Consider the following 22334-nt stretch of genomic DNA (forward strand, 5'->3'; position numbering starts at 1 on the left):
GGAGGATACTCCCGGACCAGCGAGAGGAATGGAGGCCCTTGCGAAGGTCATTTTTCATGTTCACAGGCAGTGGGGTATTGACTGCAAGCCAGGGGATTTTGCCCTCGTAGTATCAAGGCTATTGCGGATTGGGGTTATTGGGCAGCCGGTGGATATTCTCCACACAGAAATGTGGTATAGGTGTACCAAGGCCCTAGCCGAGGAGGCCATATCCTCAGGCTCGGGGCGGAATCTCAAATTATGGGGGAGAGTCGTGCGGGCTCTACGGAAAACACGGCAGGAGCAAGAAACGTGGAAAGCCGCGCAGAACTGTTTGCTGGTGGTGCCCTGGCTGGGTGCTGGGGCGGCTACGCAGACTGTGGGTGATTGTGATTTTGCTGAGTGCAGGGATTCACAGCCGTGGGGACGCTCTTTGCGGCTCCCAAGCCCAGGCGCGCCGGCTGACGGAAAAGACCAGGCGCAGTCATTTTGGGACGGGCTGTTAGAGAAAGCGCGAGGCACCACCGTTTAACTTGGAGGCGCAAGGCACCGTCATTAACTCAGAGTCTGAGAGCCTGGGCGGAGCCTCCACCTTCCGCGCCGCAGGGTGGCGAACCCCGGGGTGGGGGGACATGGATGTGGTCGGCGGGAACAGAGAGGGTTTGCAGGACACCGCACACGCAGGCAGGAAAGAGGGGAGGGTTTTTCCCCAGTTCTCAGACATGGCACGGACACCGCCAAGCGGGAACGGAGCCAGATCGGGATTGGGACAGCGCAGGTGTTGGTTACAGGCAGAGAGGATGTTCCCAAGACCGCGCCTGCGCCGAGATGAGCGCAGGGGAAGTGTGGTCAGAGTGGGAACGCCTGCACTCCCGTGATGGCACAGGCAGAGACGGGGCATGGTCAAGGTGCAGAGGGTGCCCGAGGTACCAGCCCTGCTCCGGTCCCGCGGCAGTGGGCACGCAGCCAACCCCGACAGCCAGCTTTCATGTGTTTCACTATCTCTTTGTGTGATCATCTACAAGACATGTGTCTCTTCAGAATCTTGTCTTTTTGTTTCTTAACTACTCATGTTTTTTAGGTTTCTTTTAAATCCAGATTGCCAGTTTCGTGTTTTTCTTCATTTATTATTTCTTCAGTTATTATACAGTACCTCAGCTGAGAATTCAAGAGGTTTGCTGTGTTTGAAGAATTTCTCTCCTGACAGAAGTTTCGGAGGGATTCAATTCTTTAATAGTTTGATCGATCTTTAATTGTAAGGTTTCCTATTAATAATTGCTGTTTTTAAGAGTCTTGTTTTAAAATATATTAAGTAATGTCCATCAATTAGAGTTTGAACTCTTGCCAAGTTCTAGCTCTACTTGAATGGAATGATTGACAATCAGCCCAGATGTTTTCTGCAAGAAAAAGTATTCAAGTCCTTTTGGCTTGGCAATTTGACCATATATGATAGCTGAGCCTGATTTCAAAGGGAGTTTGGAGAAACATGAATCTGGACATGAGTTCTACAGTTCTCTGTTGTTTCAAGGTTCATCAGCTGTCGCAGACTCTGGGATGACAGTTCAGTGTTGTAGTGACTGATAATTGTATGATTTCAGATGTGTTATTGGTTATGTGTATTATCTGATTGATTGCTAATTGTTGTTATCTTACATTTCCCTATGCAATATTGCATAGAGACTGAAACGGAACAGATCAATGTTTTATTTTCACATCAGGACCCATTCTTCAACTCCAAGATTTTGAGATAATCCTCCAGTCCCTGTGGGGACATGGATTTGTTTGTGTTTTAGCAGGTGCAAAATTCCAGGTAGACCTCAGTAAATAATGTGAAACTTGATCAAGTGCATGAGAATGCTGACAAGAAGCATGAGCAAGAAAATGCAGACCATTCCACAAGCAAAAAAAAAAAAAAAAAGAAGAAGCACAGATGTTGACTGCACAGAGATTCCAACCCTTGTGCTTCACCCACAGAAGATTGTAGACTTTACGTTGCTTCATAGATGAGAGCCACGCAGTGATACCTACAAGTGTCACTAGAACTTTGCCCAAAAGACAAGACTTTTTAATAATTAGTAAAGACAGAAGCAGCATCCTTAGACTTGTCATTTATCCTTCGATTGTTTCAGCAAATCAGAATGAAGAGCTGACAGACTTAGCCAAAGCTCTTCAACCACTACTGACTGTTCCAGAGAACACCCCAGTAGCCAAAGCTACCGCTTTGCCACCACATGCAGCAGAACAAGTCATGCTAGTTTTTGATCAGCAAGACTTTCCCTCTAGAGACCACGTCCATAGAATTCTCCAGTGTTCGTCATTCAGAAGAAAACTTCAGGCTCATAGAGACTGCTGCACAACCTCAAGAAGATCAATGAAGTCATTGAGGACATAGAACTGCTTCAGCAAAGACTTCCTTCACTCTCAATGATTAGCCACTTGTGATCATTGATCTCAAAAACTGTTTCTTCAGCTTCCTCCTCCATCCAGATGATGCTCCTCCAGTTGCATTCTACATCCCAAACATCAACAAAGAAAAGCCTCTACAAAAGTACCAACACAACAAGAGCTGCAAAAAGCTTGTGACCATCCTGCAGAACAGACAAGAACTGAACCTCCTGTTCATGCAACAAAGAAGCCTGTGTGCTGCCTTGAAAGAACAATGTTGTTTTTACGCAGACCATACCGAAGTCGTAAGAGACTCCATAGGCAAACTGAAAGAAAGGCTAGCACAGAGAAAGACCGAGAGAAAAGCCCAGCAAAGATAGTTTGAGTCATAGTTTGACTAGTCCCCATAGCTGACCACCCTTGTTTCCTCCTTATTAGGCCCAGTTGCTATGATACTCCTCACATTGATTTTTAGACCTTGCATTTTAAACAAGTTAGTACTGTTTGTTAAAAACCAGTTAGAAAAAGTTAACATTTTATTTGTTGATCACCAACAGTTGCTTTGAAGCGTGTTAATTGCAGACATGTTGTATTGTTTTTTACCAGTTGTTAGTTTTGCCATGTATCAGTTTGATAGCCTTTGTATTTTTATAACCTTTAAACTTTCTGTGGTTTTAATTAATCATAAAGGGGGGGGGGGGCAAATCTGGGAGATTAGGGACCGATCAGAAGATCTCGCGATGTTATGGGTAGACAGAACCCCTCCCCTTTACTGTTAAAGTTCCTTAGCCCCCCGTTTTGTTGACCGTTAACCGCCATTATATAACCCTGTGTACCCATTAATAACCACCATTTGCCATCTATCACATTGGTGTCTGTGTGGCCCGAGCAGCAGGGGGATTGTTGCCGCGCTGTTCCTGAATCAGATCATCACACCTCAAGCGGAGGCAACATGGAAATTAGTGTTAATGAGTCTTATTCTGATATTTTTGAGATTTGGTGTTGGCGAGGCCTCACAGAACCAAGGACTCAGCTGTGACACGGTGCAAACTCATGGAACAAAGGGTCCATGGTGACACAGCAGAACAGAACTCCATGGAACCAAAATCCATTCTGGCACATTGGAGCCACATTGAACCAATGTGATACTGCAGCTCCAAGGAGACCATTGTGACTCTGAGAAACCTCTAGGAAAAAAGGGTCCATTCTGACACAGCAAGGCCTGGTGGAACCATGCGTCCATTGTGACATTTCAGAACCTCACGGAACCAAGGTGACCGTATTCTACTATGGAACCTCATGGAACATGCTGACACTGCAGAACCAAGGAGAATGCTGCTGGCAGTGTGAGAGCTCATGGAACTAGAAGTCCATTGTGACACAGCAAGGCCTTGTGGAACTAAGGGTCTGTTGTTAAACAGTGTGGCCTCATGGAACCATGAGCCATGGTGACACAGCGTGGCCACACAGAGCCAAGGGGCCACTGTGACGCTGCGGATCCAAGGAGACCATTATGACTCAGGAGCCTCGTGGAACCAAGAGTCCATTGTTCCACTGTGGGGCCCTGTGGAATCAAGGGGATGACAGTGACATTGTGGGGCCTCATGGAACAATGGAGACTGTGCTGACACTTTGGGACCCACTGGAACCAAGGGGCCATTATAGCATGGCAGGGCCTCATGGAATCAAGGGGACTCCAGTGAACACCATGGGTCTCCATGGGATGAAGGGTCCAACAGAACCAAGGAGGCCGTTGTGACACACCGGGGCATCATGGAACCAAAGGTCCATTGTGACACAGCAAGGCCTCATGAAATCATGGAGGCCATTTTTACACTTTGAGGCCTTGTGAAACCAAAGGGCCATTGTGACACTCCAGAGCCTTCTGGAGCCAAGGGGACCACAGTGATACTGTGGGGCTCAGTGAAACCAATGGCCTCTTCTGACACTGGAAGGCCTTAGGGAATCATGGAGACCATTGTGACACCGAAGGCATCATTGAACCAAGGGGCCATTGTGACACTACAAGACCTCATGGAAGCAAGGAACCATTGTGATACTATGGAGTGTTGGCAGGCCAAGGGGTAGTTGTCACACTGTGTGGCATCATGGAACCAAGGAGTCCATTGTGACACTACAGGGCCCCATGGAACTAAGGATTCATGGAACAGTGTGGGACCCCATGGGACCAAAGGTCCATTGTGACATTGTGGGGCCTCATGGAATCCTGGAGGCCATGATGACACTTGGAGGCCTTGCTGAATCAAGGGGCTCTGCAGGGCCTCATGGAACCAAGGACACCCTTCTGACACTGTGAGTCCGCATGGAACCAAGGGTCCATTGTGACACCATGGAACAAAGGAGACCCCAGTGACACTGCAAGGCCTCATGGAAGCAAGGGACCATTGTGACACTGCAGGGCCCCATGGATCCAAGGGAACGGGTAACAGCTCTGGTTGGCTTGGCCTGACTGGTCCAACTGCCCTTGGTATGTTGAGGGTCTCTTCTTCTGGACCCCTGAGACACTGGGGCTCTGGACTTTCCTTCAGATAGAAAAGAACTATCCATCTCATTCAAACATCCATGGCCAAAATGGGATTTCCCCTTCAAAATTCTCAACATCCAGGGATTGCTCCCAGATAAAGCTGCCATTACCAAAAAGTCTGTCTGACCTTTACTTCCTGAGAGCTGTCGCTCACCTGCCTTCAAACACTGTAAGGCTCAGTGCTTTCCTTCCTATGGAAAAGAGCCCTCCCTCCTGAACAGGCACCCCTGGCCAAAATGAGTACTTTTCCTCCAAAATTCCCTATATGCAAGGGTTTCACTCAGACAAAAGCTGCCAGGACAGACTGCTCTAGCTGGCCTTGGTCTCTGGTGGTCACCTCTGTTCTGCCCTGAAACACTGGCCCTTTCCTTCCCATGGAAAAGAACCATCCTTCTTCTCCAGGTGCCCATGGCCAAAATTGGGATTCCACCTCCAAAAGTCCTATATCCAAAGATTGCTCCTACACAAAAGCTGCCATTACAGACCGGTCTGTCTGGCCTTGGCCTCCTTAGGGCCAGCTCTCATCTGCCTTCCAAACACAGGGGCTCCATGCTTTCCTTCCTATGGAAAAGAACTGCCCTTCTCCTCCAGGCAAAAAGGGCTGAAATTGGGATTCAACATTCAAAGCTTCAAATATCCAAGGATTGCTCCAGGAAAAACTTGCCAGGACAGACAGACAGGCCTGGCCTTGGCCTCTGGTGACTGCAGTTCATCAGCCCCTCAAACACAGGGGCTCTGTGCTTTCCTTTCTGTGGAGACATTGGTGACACCGTGGGGCCTCATGGAACCAACAACATCTTTGTGGCTCTGTTGGACTGTATGGTCCCACGGGGCCAGTGTGAAGCAGCAGGGCTTTGTGGAACCAAGAGGCAATTGCTGCATTTCAGGGCCTCATGGAATCAAAGGGCCACTGTGATCCTGAGAGGCACTGTGGATCCATGGAGGTCATTGTGGCATTGCAAGGCCCCATGGAAGCACGGGGCCATTGTGACACTTCAGAAGCAAGGAGAACATTGGGACACTGCAGATCACTGTGAAACCAAGAGAACATGGAACAGATCTTGCTGGCTTGGCCAGACAGGTGACAGGTCCAGCTGATCTTGGAATGTTGAGGGCTGCCTCTTACCAGCCCCTGGAGAACTGGGGCTCCATGCTTTCCTTCCTATGAAAAAGAATCCTCCGTCTTTCCAGGTGCCCACGGCTAAAATTGAGACTCCCTCTGAAAAATTCCCTATATGCAAGGGTTCTCCCAGACAAAACCTGCCAGGACAGAGAGCTCTGGCTGGCCTTGGCCTCTGGTGGTCACCTCTCATCTCGTGGAAGCCCTGAGGAAAGTATTTGAACAGGTTTGACTGTTGGAACATCAATGAGTCTCTGGTCCTCTGAAAAACTCAGATGCTCTTCTAATCATATGTGGGGTTTTTTTCTCATTGTGTATTATACATGAAATATTATTTTCAGCTAAAAAAATATTATTCTTACCACTCTACCAATGTTATCTGGCACAAAACTCCTCCTCTGTTAATGGATCCAGGTCACCTGTATAAGCAAACACAATAAAAAATCCAGCAGGAATTATTTGTGTCTGCTCCCATCTGTCTCATCTCCTCTAAAGCTGGAGGTGCAGCCCCAGCACTTGGGAAGGCTCAAGGGCTCACAAGCTCAGCTCCCACACAGAGAATGTGCAGACCCTGGCTGCTCTTCTTGGCCCCTGCATGCTCAGCCAGGCTGAGATGGACACTGATGGTTTCTGGGCCAGGCTCTCGGAGCCCAGCCCAGCTCCCTGCAAGCTCTGCCAGCTGCCCTGAGCTCTGGGCAGCACCAAGGGCCTCTCCCTAGCCCAGACCGGCTGGCTCTGGCCCCACAGCTCTGCTCAGGCCAGGCTGCTATGGGCACTGCCCCACGGCCTCAGCCCCTGGCAAGGGCACAGCAGCAGCTGCAGCTGCCACAGGACTCAGCCCCACCATGGGGGAAGGTGCTTGGCCAAGGCCAAAGGAGGCTCCCTGGCTGCCCTGCTCCCCTCGGGCTGAGGTGCTGAGAGCTCTGCAGCCCCTGCTGCCATCCCATCTGCCCAGGGCAGCACAAGAGCCCTGGCCTTGGGGCCCTCAAGAGCTGCTCCTGCTCCAGGCCCAGGGCCCATGCCAAAGCTGGGGCAGCCACAAAGCTGTGCCCATTTCTGTTCATTGCTGCTGTCATGGGGATGGATCGTCAGCCTCTTGGATGTTGCTGATGAATTTTATTACTCCAGAGGCCTCTTCTTTCTTGAGCTCTACAGTTCAGGAATTCACTGAAAAAGGCTCATAAGCATTTGTTCAAAAGGCCCTGGAAATATCTTAAATTTTCAATTCTTCTGTGGTTAATTAGGAATATTTCAGAAATGTATTCAAAGTGAATATACTATTTTGAAAACAATGCAGACATTCCACTATCATATTTTCTGAAAAATCCCTTTGTTAGAATTTCTTCCCCTGGGAAGCTGAGAAACATCAGAAAAGAATGAAAAGACATAATTATCTGATTGCTTCTCCTGCGTTTGCTGCTTTGGAATGTGGTCTGGAGATTGTTTAACAACATGTGCATATTTGATTGGTTTCCTGTGAATTGTTTTTACTTAATGACCAATCACCATCAGCTCTGTCGGACTCTGAGGATTCAGTCACGAATTTTCATTATCATTCTTGTTAAGCCTTCTGTCTGTATCCTTTCTTATTCTTTAGTATACTTTTAGTACAGCATAATGTAATGTAACGTAACGTAACGTAACATAACATAACATAACATAATATAATATAATGTATCAGCCTTCTGAGAACATGGAGTCAGATTCTCATCTCTCACCTCATCCTGGGAACCCTCAAAAACTCAACAAAGACAGAATTGTTTTGCCTGCTCTCGTTTCCTGTTTATAGATTGATATCAGCAATGTCTAATTGATACTGACCGCCAGCACCTTCAAATTCAGTCTGAACAGATATGAAAATCAAGGCTGACAAACAATATCACTTTGTCCCCATCCCCAGCATTTCTCTCATCCAACCCTTGGCACCCCTATGGATCAGGAATGGTGTGGCCAGCAGGAGCAGGGCAGGGATTCTTCCCCTGTGCTCGGCACTGCTTGGGCAGCACCTCGAGTGCTGTTTGTAGTTCTGGGTCCTCCAATTCAGGAAGGACATGGAAGGGCTGGAGCATGTCCAGAGAAGGGTAACAAGGCTGGGGAGGGGTCTGGAACACAAGTCCTGTGAAGAGTGGCTGAGAGAGCTGGGGCTGTTTATCCTGGAGATGTGGAGGCTCAGGGGAGACAAGGCAGTGTCAGGGCACAGGTTGGACTTGATGATCTCCAAGGTCTTTTCCAACCTTGCTGATTCTGTGATTCTCTGAAAGCACCCTTGGAGCAGTTGAAGGATGATCCCTGGTTCTCCTCTTCAGAAGCTCCAGCAGCCCAGGTGCCTCAGCTTCTCCTGCCAGCCCCAGAGCCCATCCTGTCAGTCCTGCAGAGCCTCTGCAGCTCCTCCTCACTGCCCAGCACAGGGAGCCCCAGAGCCAGAGCCAGCAGCCCAGATGTGCCCCCCTGGCCTGGGGTGCCTCTGGCAAGGGAGCAGCACCAGGCACTGCAGGAGCCTGCAGACAATTCCTGCAGCACTTGTAGAATGATCCTGCTGCCCAAGGGACGTTCCCATGGTGCCAAGTCAGGAACTGCAATGGGGAGTGGGGCCAGAGAGGAAAGGGCAAACAGGGATGGGCTGTTTGCAGGCAAGGGAACAGGGGTGGGCCATAGGAAGAAATTTGTACCAGGGAAGAGTAAAGAAAGCAAAGGTGAACCAAAGGAAATGCTCAGGGCAGTTTGGGGGTGGCTGCCAGGCAGCCCTGGCTCTGAGCAACAGCGTCTGCAGTGGGACAGGAATGTCCCAGCTGATGGGAACAAACTTTCTGGCTGACTGCAGAGGCCAGGACAAAGCTGAGTGGTTTCCCTGCTCTCCCTCAGCCCTTGCTGGCCCCAGGGGCTAATGGCATTTGTGCTCCCTCAGGTTCATGTCCCCACAGCAACAGCATGGGGGTGCTCCCCCTGCTCTGTGCAATGCAAACAGGGGCATGTGGTAGCTAGGGAAGAGGCGCTGCGGAAGATTTTGCGATGTCACGGAAAGCTAGGACCCTCGGTTCCCCATAGATAAGACCCTCAGGTACTCATAGATAAGAAATTAACATAGGAATGTGGTCCCACTAACAATAGGAATGTTGCCCCACTGAAGCCAGTAACTTTCCATCCCTTACCCAGTACTTTTCCATTCCCTACTAACCATAGATAAGGAAGACAAACCCCTTTTGACGTAGAGACCCCTAAGACTATAAGACCCCAGAAGAAGAAGTAATAAAGGCCTTTTGACCGTCCACCACATTGGTGTCTGCGTATGTCATTGGCCCGAACGGCCCTAGAGAGAGGGCTGTCGAGCTGTACCTCAGAACCAGGTCGCCTGCCTTGATCATAGAAGGCAACATTTGGTGCCAGAACCCGGGACAGCGGCTTGCGCCCGGGAAACGGGAACACTCCTGGAACGAGGACGGCGGCTGCGGCAGCAGGACTGACCGCAGCAGGGGGGGACGCCTCCCGGACCAGCTTGGACCATGGAATCCACAGCGAAGGTCGTAAGTCAGGCTCATGAGCAATGGAGAATTAAAGGTGAGCTCAGGAACTCTAATCTTGTTATTGCAAGGCTCCTAGAGCTGGGGACGATCGAACGTCCGGTAAATATATTATATTGGGAAGCGCGGGAGAAGTGCACTGCCGCCTCAGCAGAGGACTCTAAGTCCGCAGGCAGTGGTAAAAACCTCAAAGCGTGGGGGAAAGTAGAAGAGGTCCTACGCAAGACGTTAGAAGAACAGGAGATGCGGAAAGCCGCATGTACACGTTTATTAGCTACACCAAAGCCGGGGGTGCGGGCCGCGACGCAGACCGCCTCTGAGAGCGATCGGATTGAAGGCGGGAACATGCGAGGGCCGGGCGCGTTCCACCCCTTCCCGAGCCCGAGCCCAGAACCCCCAGGAGACCCCCCAGAACCCCCAGGGGACCCCCCGACCTTCCCGCGGAGCCTGCCGAGTCCCAGCCCCCCCGCGGAACCGTCCGAAAAAGCCGCGGTTTCTCTATCCGTCTCTTCCCCGCCGGCCGCCAGTCCGGCGCAAGAAGCAGAGCAGCGCGCGCGATGCTTCTGGCAGGGACTCGCGGAGGAGGCGCGGAACGAGGCCGGATTGTCGGACCCCGCCGGGATCGGTAAAAACTCGTCCCCGCCATGTGCATTTAAAAATGGCGCCGAACCACATGGCGAGGGCGGAAGGGAGGAGGCGGGGGGCGGAAACGGAGTCAGCCTGCTTAACAACGCATGCGCAGGCGAGCGGGGAGACGGGGCGGCCCCCGCGGAGGCGCGTAAAACCAACCAGTGCGCTCTATTCAAATTAGGTCCTTGTAGGGTAAGGACCTCCCCCGGCAGGAGGCGGGGGGAGCCCAGGGGGAGGGAACGACACTACCCCCAAAGGGAGGAGCGAGGTCGAAGCCAAACAAAACGGCACGGAGCGCCGGAAGTGTACCGGCAGTCAGCTTCCGCCTCAGAGTCAAGTAACAGCTGCTCAGACAGCTCGGAAGAGCCGACCGAGTCCGGCTGGGACTCGGAAACCGAGAGAGCAGAATTAATGCGGTTTCGAGCGAAACCGAATAAAGATTTAAACAATATCGGGAAACAATCGCAACACAAACTCACCGATTGGGGAAAAATAAAAGCAGCCTGTGGGGACCGGGCACCGGCAGCCTCCATGCACGCTTTCCCGGGGGGGTTGCCGGAGCGCGGGGGAACCAACAAAGGGCATATACCCCGGTTAACCCAAAAGAAGCCAAAGTGATTTCAGAAATAGGGATCAACTCAGCTGTAGTACCCACTCTCGAGGATGACCTTTCTAGCAATAACGATCGGCTCACTTTTGATATTATGCAAAGAAGCCGCATGCTTTCTGATGGGGCGGGGCGGACTGTATTTAAGCAGGAATGGCAGGACGACCGCGTTAGCCCAGGCTTCCGAGGAAGGGCAACAACTCAGCGAGCTGTCCCCAGCCAGCACAGCTTTCCCTGGCAGCACCCTCACTCCAAGCATCCCGGCACAGGGGAAACGGGACGTCCTTTCCATGCTCGGATTTCGGATTACAAATTTATCATGAGGGCCACGGCCATGCACCCCCCGCTGCCAATCAAATTGACTTGGAAATCATCAGACCCTGTATGGGTTGAGCAGTGGCCCCTGAGAGAGCCTCGAATGGCAGCCTTGCTGGAACTGGTCGACCGCGAACTGCAAAAGGGTCACATAGAACCCTCCACCAGCCCATGGAACACCCCTGTATTCGTGATCCCCAAGAGGTCCGGACAAGGCTATCGTCTCGTCCACGACCTGAGAGAGGTGAACAAGACGATCCGACCCCTGGGTCCAGTCCAGACACTGCTACCCACGAACTCAGCCATCCCCGAAGGGCAGCCGTGCGCAGTACTGGACATCAAGGACTGTTTCTTTTCAATACCCCTGCACCCTGAAGACAGAGAACGATTCGCCTTTTCCGTGGCGTTTCGGAACGGCGAGCGGCCCAACCTTCGCTTCCAATGGAGAATGCTTCCACAAGGCCTAGTCGACAGCCCGACCATATGCCAGATCACCGTGGACAAAGCACTGACGCCAGTCAGACACTCCAATCCCACCGCAACCATCATCCAGTACATGGACGACATCCTGGTCGCAGCACCATCAACAAGCCAAGTAGATGACCTGGTGACCACAATCACAGAGACCCTTCAGGCCAACGGCTTCGAGATCGCGAGCGCAAAGATCAAGAGAGGACCCTGTGTGACCTTCCTGGGAGTAGGAATTACAAGCTCCTACGTGACACCCCCCGAGATGAAGATCAACCGAGAAGTCGAGACGCTCCACGACGTGCAACGCCTGGTGGGATCGCTGCAGTGGCTTTGCAACGTCGTCCTGATTCCTCCCGAGGTCATGGACCCTCTGTACGAACTCCTGAAAGGGAAGAACCCCTGGGAACCCAAGGAGCTGACGCCGCAGGCAACGAGCTCCCTCGACTTCATCGAAAACCAGATGTCCACTGGCACACTTGCCAGGTGGAACCCAGCCATGCCACTGGACCTGTACGTCCACTTTACACTGAAGGGGGGAGTGGGAGCACTGGCTCAAGGACTTGCTGAAAAGGCCCGACCGATCCAATGGGTGGTCCTCGGAAGACCCGCTCGTGCATTCTCCCCAGGAATCGAATGCATCGCCAGTCTCATCATGAAAGGACGGAGACTCGCCTTGAAACACCTAGGGACAGAGCCGACAAGCATCCACCTTCCGTTTTGCAAGCAGCCGACCTCGGAGTCAGCCACAATATCAGAGTACCTAGCCCTTGCTCTCTCCGGTTTCGGAGGAGAAATCTCCTACTCCTCCAAGCCACCCTGGACAAAGCTGCTGACCATAGTCGACACGGACATGCCACCGAAGGTCAAGGACAGACCGCAGCCAGGACCAACGGTCTTCACAGACGCTTCCTCCACGACTTCAACCACAGCAGCAGTGTGGCAGGCAGGAGAGCAATGGCACTGCGTCAAAGCGTGTGACCCCACACTGTCAGTGCAACAGCTGGAGGCAGCAGCAGTGGTTTTGGCGTGCGGACTCTTCCAAGACGAACACCTCAACATCGTAACAGACTCTATATTCGTGGCAAGGCTCTGCCCAGCCATGGCAGGACCAGGAGTGTCGACATCAGCAGCAGCCCTAATGCTGGAAGAAGCACTTTCCTCGCGACAGGGCACCGTGTCAGTCATCCACATCAACAGCCATGACCCAGTCAAAGGTTACTTCCAGACCGGCAACGATAAAGCGGACGCCGCAGCAAAAGGCATTTGGACCCTGCAAAGAGCTCGTCAACTGCACGAGTCGCTCCACATCGGAGTCAAAGCACTGGCGAAGAGATGCGGAATCCCGACGGCGGACGCAAAACATGTGGTAGCCACCTGCCCTCATTGCCAGAAGTCACCCCTTTGGACCTGCGGGGTCAACCCAAGAGGTCTCAAGCCCTCAGAAATCTGGCAGTCGGACTTCACCTTATGTCAACTGCTGAAGCCTAGAGCATGGCTTGCAGTGACAGTGGACACTTATAGCGGGACGATCATTACTACACAGCACCCCAAAACCAACTCCAAAAACACAATTCAGCACTGGCTGACAGCCATGGCTTGGCTTGGTATCCCCAAGCAGATCAAAACGGACAACGGCTCCAATTTAATCTCTAAACAAGTACAGGAATTCGCTGCGAAATGGGGCATCACGTTAGTGCAAGGCATCCCATACAACAGTACCGGACAGGCCATAGTTGAGAGAGCAAACCAAACCCTTAAAACCAAGCTAGAAGTGTTGGCAAAAGCAGAGGGCTTTGCCAATGCCATTCCCCCAGGAGATCAGGCACGCATGCTGACAACCGCTTTGCTTGCACTGAATCAATTCCCTAGGGGGGACGAAACAAACAGTCCCGTCCAAAAACACTGGGCCACTCGAGCGCTAGAAGAGGGCCCACAGGTGGTAATCAGAAACGAGCTAGGCGAGTGGGAACGGGGTTGGAGGCTGATGCTCACGGGGAGAGGGTACGCGGCTGTCAAAAAGGATGGCAAAATCAGGTGGTGTCCACTTAAGTCGATTAAACCGGACCTTCATAGCGAGCAGAATGAGACTGACGAGAATTGCGAGTCTTTGTTTACAGGACCTGCTCGTGAGACGTCCTCGTGACACGTACATCCCGGTTCCAGACGAAAGCGACAGACCACCAAGCCGTCAGGCAGCACCCGAGAGACCCGCACGGGTGAGACCCAACCATCAAGGGTGTTTCTGTGTGATTTTGCTGTTGGGGCTTGTCACCAGAGGGCAAGCCAGCCCAGACCACTACCCCCATCAGCCCTTCAGGTGGGTCATGCGACACCTTAGTAGTGGCAGAGCACTCAGAGAAATCACCACACCAAACACCCCATCCTTCGTGCTCCGCATCACAGACCTGTTTCCAGGACAGCCAAGGGTAAACCCCTATTCCCTACACGTCAAACACTCGTACCTATCCTACTGGTGCCCAGCTTCAAACCCTGGGAAAAGCTACTGCAATCACCCAGGGTGGGGATATTGTGGGCACTGGGGCTGCGAAACCATTGTTACAGATGCCAGACTGTGGAGAGCATTATTAATAATTGGTTAGCTGAGAAAGGCCACACTGATATAATGCCACTGGTTAAACTGAAGGAGAAAAGTCAGCAGTCAGCAAGCTAAAAGGAAGAGTCAGCAGCGACCTTGCTGCAACATGAGGATAGGGAGTTGAGATTAGTCCTGAATACATCCTAAGAATATGTAGAAAGTATCAAAAGTAGAACCATAGGAATGTAGAAGTAGGCGTAGGTGCTGATATGCAAGCTGACCAATCCTGAGCTCAACTTTTGCAATATGTATGAAGCTCATTATTAACTGTATTTAACCCGCCGTACTGATCAATAAAATCGAGCCTGTGATGATCAAAATGATGTCCTGGTTCCCTTCCGTCGACAAATGGTGGAGAATGCGGGCATAACCGAATCTCTGCCCTTTTTCTCGGATTAAAAGAAAAAGGGATTACGCCACGGTCCGGAAGTTGGGTTTGGGTCCCAGCAGCCGGGACGGTGCCGGAATTTGAAGCACCCTTAAGGTTCACAACTGTGACTTAAGCCAATACGTGTCCGCCGGAGCCTGGAGAGCTGCAACAGCGCGCGCTGATTAATAGGTATGGATAGGCAAGCGGCATATGATTTATTTACCGCCTATTTAGAGCGGCGTGGGATAAAAGGGATAGATTTAAAAAAGGAGTTACCAGGGTTATTAGCTTATGGCCATGCTAAGGGTATCTTTTCTAATCCTCATACAGTTCATGAGTTATCAGAGTGGAGAAAGTTTGGGGAAATATTGTGGGATACAGTACTAGACGATGATAAGTCAGCAAAGAAATTCGGGAAGTTATGGTGGGTGGTGTATAACACGTTACTTCAGCAGGTCTCTGAGAGAAAGGCAGAAGAAAGGGCAACAGAAGCTCATAAGAGGAATATAGGGTATGGTCGTGAAGATGATCCCCTGGCACCCTCTGTAACTAAAGTACTTATGCCTAAGAGTCCCCAGCAAAGTGGTGTGGAGGATTTCTCTATAGGCGCAGTGGAACCGTCTGCACCTTTCCTGTCAGAGGGGGAGGGCGAGTCGGATGGTGGAGGTAGGAGCAAGCCAGCTTTGCCTCCGCCACCAGCTTCAGGCGGGTCGGATGGTGGGAGTAGGGGCAGGCCAGCTTCGCCTCCGCCGCCAGCCTTGCCTCCGCCGCTACCCCTCAATGAGCCGGCTCCGGTTACAGCTTCGGTGGGGGGGTCATCTTCCCCGCCCGATCCGGCTCCAGCGGGGGGGCGGATTGCCCCCCGCAGGCTGGCTCCGTGTGAGCCGGCTCCGGTTTCACTGTCAGCTCCAGCGGGGGAGGGGGGGCTCCCGCTTCCCCCGCACGAGCCAGCCTCTGCTTCACTGCCCCCCCCGCGCGAAACCTCGGTGTCTGCACCGAAGCGCCAGCAGCATAGCACCCTTAAAGGGCCAGATCCCATCCCAGGGGCACACCGTGATCCATGGGGGGAGATGGCTAAACAGAGGAGGGAAGCTTGGGCTGCTTTGGCGAAAGAAGTAATGCAAATGGGGGATGGTGAGGCGGTGGAAATAGCTTCTAGTCTTGCATGTCCAGTTACATACACACCACAGTATGATGCACAGGGGAACCTTACGCATAATATAGCAGAATATACTCCCTTAGATTGGAAGCTGTTAACTCAGCTACGTTCTACGGTTAGTCAGTTTGGAGTAAAAAGTGAACCTGTTAAGCAAATGTTAGATTATCTTTTTAATACTCAGGTTTTATGTCCTAATGATTTAAGAGGAATAGTTCGGTTGATATTTACTCAGCATCAGCAGTTATTATTTAATGCCCATTGGCACGCGTTGGTAAATGAATCGGTTGCTGTACAACGAGCCCAGGGAGACCCATTACATGGGGTGACAGTAGAGGAGCTGATGGGCTTAGGGGCATATTTGCGTACAGAGGCACAGATGATATCGGGAGCTGATAAACTTAGAGAGTCTATGAGGTTGGTGCGTGCTGCAATAGATATGGTTAAAGAGCCAGGAGGGTTACCGGCTTATATGGGTATTAAGCAAGGAAGGGAAGAATCATTTGGAAATTTTATAGATAGAGCAGCTACTGCTATAGATCGGGCTGGTGTGGCAGATTACATGAAGGGGGCGCTATTGAAGCGGTGTGCCTTGCAAAATAGCAATCCAGCAACCCAGAGAGTGTTAGCTACTTTAGGGGCAAATTGGACTATTGAGGAAGCATTAGAGCGAATGGCATTAATGCCAACAGCTTCACAGGCATTTATAGCAGAAGCCTTAAAGGAATTAGGATTAGGGTTGCAAAAGCATAGTCTACTCAAAATCAGGTGTTAGCTGCTCTTGCTCCTCTCCAAAGCGGCTCACTGGCAGTCACGTAAAGAGGCTCGAGACCATTCATCAAGTGTTACCGATGCGGCAATGAGGGACAGACACAAGTTACTGCCGTGACATCGCTGCTACCTCCTGTCTGCAACCCGCAACAACACGGAGCCTCGGCTTGGACTTATCAGCAGCAGTAGACATCACACTAATGACGAACCGGCCTGAGAGGATACCCACTGGAGTAAAGGGTCCTCTTATATTAAATGGACAAACATGTGGAGCATTATTGCTGGGACGTTCCTCTATAACTATGTTGGGATTATTTGTTTTGCCTGGTGTTATCGATGCGGACTTTACAGGGGAAATACAAATTATGGCTTACACCCTTTATCCTCCGATTAAAATTACAAAAGGATAACGCATTGCACAATTGGTACCACTGTCACAAATGACATCGGGAATACAATCATTTACTGGGCAAGCACGGGATGAAAAAGGTTTTGGCTCTACCGGTGTTACACTTTTAACTGTGGATTTACAAAATAGACCAAAACAAAAGGTTGAAATTACCTATGGGCATCAAAGCATAACCCTTTATGGATTATTGGATACAGGAGCAGATACTAGCATCATTTCTCCAGAAGCCTGGCCACAACATTGGCCTCTATTTCCTTCATCAAACATGCTCACAGGAGTAGGAGGATTTACATTGGCAAGCAGGTCGCCGTCTTTGTCTGTGTGCATTGAGAATCAACAAATATCTGCTGTGTTTTCAATTGTTCAACTGCCTCCTACAGTTTCCTGTTTAATTGGAAGGGACATTTTAACACAATTGGGAGTGGTGTTAACTAATCAGCACCCTTTGGGGTAATTGCCATTGCTTGGACTTTCCCCATTCCACTCACCTGGAAAACGGATACACCGGTGATGGTTAAGCAATGGCCATTAAAAGGGGAGAGTCTTATGCATGCCCATGAATTGGTACAGGAACAATATACAAAAGGGCACCTACGACTGTCCACAAGCCCTTGGAATACACCTATTTTTGTAATCAAAAAGAAATCAGGGAAATATCGTTTGATACATGATTTGAGGGCTGTAAATGACCAAATGGAACCAATGGGGGCCTTACAGCCTGGTCTTCCAAATCCAGCTATGATTCCAGAACACTGGCCACTTTTAATTATTGACCTAAAGGATTGTTTTTTCACTATTGGCCTGCATCCTGATGACATGAAGAGATTTGCTTTTACTTTACCAGCAATAAATCGTGGGGAACCAGATAAAAGATTTGAATGGACATCTCTTCCGCAGGGCATGCGCAACTCTCCCACTTTATGCCAGCTTTATGTTGATGCAGCATTACAGCCACTACGTCGTAAGTGGCCAGCAACTATAATATATCATTACATGGACGATATTTTGTTTGCACAGCAACAGCCATTCTCCTCTTTACAGATTAACACCATTAAAAATACTCTTGCTGCATATTCACTTGTTATTGCTGCAGAGAAAATTCAGACTACAAAGCCCTGGAAATATTTGGGATGGACTTTGACGAATCAAATAGTGATACCACAAAAATTGGAATTACAATTGGACATTAAAACTCTACATGATGCACAGAAGTTGCTGGGAGACTTACAGTGGCTGAAGCCTATTGTGGGAGTACCAAATCACTTATTAGAAGCCCTACGAGCTTTGTTAAAAGGTGTGGACCCTACTACTCCTGTACACCTGACAAAGGAGCATCATCTTGCTTTGCAGCAAATTAGTAACTGTGTACAGCAAGGGTATGTGTCTCGTCGACAACTCGACCACCCCATTGACCTTACTATTTGGAATAGCCCTTGCCACTTGCTTGGTGCTCTCTCTCAGTTGCAAAAGAAAACGGGGGAGATACGGGTATTGGAATGGTTATCACCACCACTACAGCATAAGAAAACAATATCTTCAAAAATTGAACAATTGGCTGCATTAATCAAAAAGGGGCGTCTCAGAATTCTTGAAGTGGATGGTAGAGAACCTGCTACTATTAGATTACCTATGGAAAAAGAAACCTTGGACTGGTACTTGATAAATTCAAAGAATTTACAAGAAGCATTATTGATGTCACCTGCTAAAGTAGAGACTAGTAAATTAGTGCCTAGAGTTTTGCAATGGATGACAGAATGGAACTGGATTACTCGACCTTTGAGAGAAGAAAACCCCATAGAAGGAGCTATTACAGTTTTTACAGATGCAGGAAAGAAATCAAGGCGTGCTGCTGTCACCTGGCAAGAAAAAGGACAATGGAAGCATCAACTCCTCACAGCAGACCCTGCAGATAGCTTACAAACTTTGGAATTGTTAGCAGTAGTATGGGCGGTGTCCAACTTACAGGAGCCTTTAAATGTGGTCACAGACTCTATGTATGTTGCAGGAGTAGTCAAACGAATAGAGGAAGCAGCAATTAAGGAAGTGAACAATAAACGATTGTATGAGTTACTGATACAGTTAAGGAAGGCTTTACGAGAAAGAAAGGCAGCATATTCTGTGATTCATATTAGGAGCCATAAGTGGTCTGAAGGTTTAGGAGAAGGGAATGAACGTGCAGATAAATTGGTTACCCTACCCATTGATAATTCTTGTCCTATTGACAAGCACACATTGGCCAGAGAAGCACATAGTAGATATCATCAAAATGCAAGAGGTTTGGCAAAACACTTTGAGCTGAGTTTGTCAGAAGACAAGGCCATTGTCAGAGCATGTCCAACATGTAGTTATCATAATGGTGGGATAGGTCTAGGCATCGGGGTTAATCCTCAAGGTTTAAAAATAAATGAGATATGGCAAATGGATGTTACACACATAGCTTGATTCGGTAAAGTCAAGCATGTGCATGTCACCATAGATACATACAGTCATTACATATGGGCTACGGCTCAGGCAGGACAGAAAGCTATACAGGTTATCAGACATCTGTTAAGTTGTTTCGCTGTTATGGGAGTTCCAAAGAGTATCAAAACAGATAATGGTCGAGGTTATGTAAGTGCTAGGGTCCGGAAATTTTTGAATCAGTGGTCTGTTAAGCACGTGACAGGTATTCCACACTCTTCTACTGGACAGGCAATAGTGGAAAGAGCAAACGGTACCCTTAAGCAGTATATTGAAAAACATCAAGATTTGACAGATCCACAAGCATGTTTGACTAAGGTTTTGTATGTGATTAATCATTTATGCATTTTTGGGGAAGATGATACCCCCCCTGCAATGAAACATCATCCAAGGTCAGGTCAGGAAAATACTAAGGAAACAGAGGTCTGGGTTAAGTATAAGAACCCAAGTTCAGGATTATGGGAAAAACCTGCAAAGGTATTATATTGGGGTCGGGGGTATCTTTGTGTTTCCTCACCTACAGGGCCTTTGTGGGTGCCTGCTAAGTGGACTAAACCTGTTTTTGATGCAGCCTCTGGTGGATCACCTTACGGAGGAGGACAAGGAGCGACTGGGGAAGAAACGGCTTCTAGTCCTACAGCCACTACTGTTTCAGTTGAAGGGGTACTCGGAAGCGGTGGACAGAGCACTGACACGTCACTACCGGACAGCCCAGGAGTTGATTGGTTTCATTGACTCATTATCAACTTTTCATTTAACAGATCCAGCGAAACTACATTGCCTTGACTGTCACAATTCACATTGTGCTGCCTGGATAGCTCTACGTTGTGGGGGTTGTAAAAGAACTTTTTGGATAGAACAATCATTATTACGGGATTTGTGGTGTCATACTTGTGAACACGAGCACACGTGGGGTAAAAGCTGGCAAGATGAATTAAGGAGACAAACGGGGCAAAATGCATATATAGCTTTAAATCTTTATGAGTCTCCTGAACAGAAGGTTCTTGCTTATTATCGATGGGAAATACAATGTATTGTAAATAGAATTAAGGTTCAAAGCAAATCACGTATAGTTTCTATAAGGTGTAGGAAATTAGTGCCTTTAACACAGCATTCAGTTGTAGGACCCTTCCAAGGGGATCCTGATAGAGCATTAGATTGCTGCATTGATAAGTTGAAAAAATTAAGTTTGTAAGTGGCAGGACCAGTGAAATTAGGAGCAGCAAGATTGAAGACAGATAAGAAAAAGAAGGCAAAAAAGGGAACGGTCTCATTTGAATAGGGGTATCAGTGATTGCTAATTAATTTTCTATGATTAGAACAATTTTACTGTTGTGGGACCCTCGGGAGGATATAGTTGTTGAGGAGGATAACGAACAAGAACTACGATTACGAAATAAGATACACCTTGTGTTAAAGAAAGACCTTGAGCTGTTAGCCTCATATAGTAAAAAGGTTGAAGAGGCTTTGCGATCACCACCATTGAATTGGTTGCTTTGGGTTGAAGATACACAATTTTATACTGGTCCTTACTTACATTCGCTTCCTTGTTATGTTTGCAAAAAGGATAAAGATAAATGCTATGCATGGGTAGCTTTGCATTGTGCAGATTGTAATCAGATTTATTGGTATTCACAGAAGTCACTGGGATATTTATGGTGTACATCTTGTTTTGGAAAGTGGATTCGAAATCATATCTGGGTTAGAGCTCTTGAACAAAGTACTGGCCTGCCAGGACGGACAGGATTACAGCTCTTTGAGAGTGCAGAACAAGTGGTTATAGCATATCTTAGGTGGAAGTTACAGGAAAACCTTAGAATATTTGAAATCACTAGAGCCTCACGTATCATAGCAGCTCGCTGCAAAGCTGATTTGCCTTCAAACTTACCTCGTGCTATACTTGTGAGCAAGGATGCTGATTTAGAATTAGATCAGTGTATTCAAAAATTGACTCAGCCTTACAATAGACAATTTAGCGAACCAGGGAAAAGACAGCGAAGAAAGAAAAAACAAAGTAAGCAGAAAGAAAAATGAGGTTTGTTTTTGTAATACTGCTCAATGCTGTAGCAAGTGAAGCAGTAGGAGTAACACACTTTAGTCAACCAAGGGAAAATTTATGGGTGACACTTGCAAATCAAACTAACCAATCATCACTTTGTCTTAGTCTTGGAGGAGTCACTAACCCATTTCGAACATGCCTGGTGGGACTTCCGGTGTGGTCTCCTGGAGAATTTTGCAGTTTGATAAACAATCAAACCTTATGTATGTCTAACATGTCAAACATCACATTGCCAGTGCAACAGGGGTATACTGCAGGTCAGAGTGATGGCTATCGTCAATGCTTACTAATCCAATCACTTAACACCTCTTTGCATTCTCCTCCTGAAGAATTGGATCTTTTTGGAAGTACAAATGCCAGCATATCTAACACTACAGCTGGTGGATGGTTTAGCTTCAAACTTTCGGATTCTCAGAATTTAAACCAACCTAACGAAACATGGGCCACCCTAGATTCATCCCTGAATGTGAGTGAATTCTCTCCACAGCATTACAGTCAATGTAACGGCACAAATATCACAGCACCAATGAAATTACCCACAGGAATATTTTTGATTTGTGGAGACAGGGCATGGAATGGTATACCAGCTAAACCACAGGGTGGACCCTGTTTTTTGGGAAAATTGTCACTGTTTCATCCTAATGTGTCCTTGCTAATGCAGCTGAGTCAAAATTCAAACAGGAGAAAACGTAGCATACAGGACTTAGACTGCAGCAAGATAGGAGATCCACGGTTTTGGGGCACATTCAAACAGGTGGTGGTTTCAACTATCTTACCAGGAGGATCTGCCAATAAAGCTATGAATTTAGCAAAACAACTAGGATGCTGGGCAAAGAATGAGCTGAACAAGACATCACAAATTCTAGACATGCTAACTGCAGATGTGCAAAGTGTTAACCATGCTGTTTTGCAAAATAGAGCTGCTGTAGATTTTTTGCTCTTA

The sequence above is a fragment of the Melospiza melodia genome, chromosome 17 (genome assembly GCF_035770615.1).
Source record: "Melospiza melodia melodia isolate bMelMel2 chromosome 17, bMelMel2.pri, whole genome shotgun sequence".
Lineage (NCBI taxonomy): Eukaryota > Metazoa > Chordata > Aves > Passeriformes > Passerellidae > Melospiza > Melospiza melodia.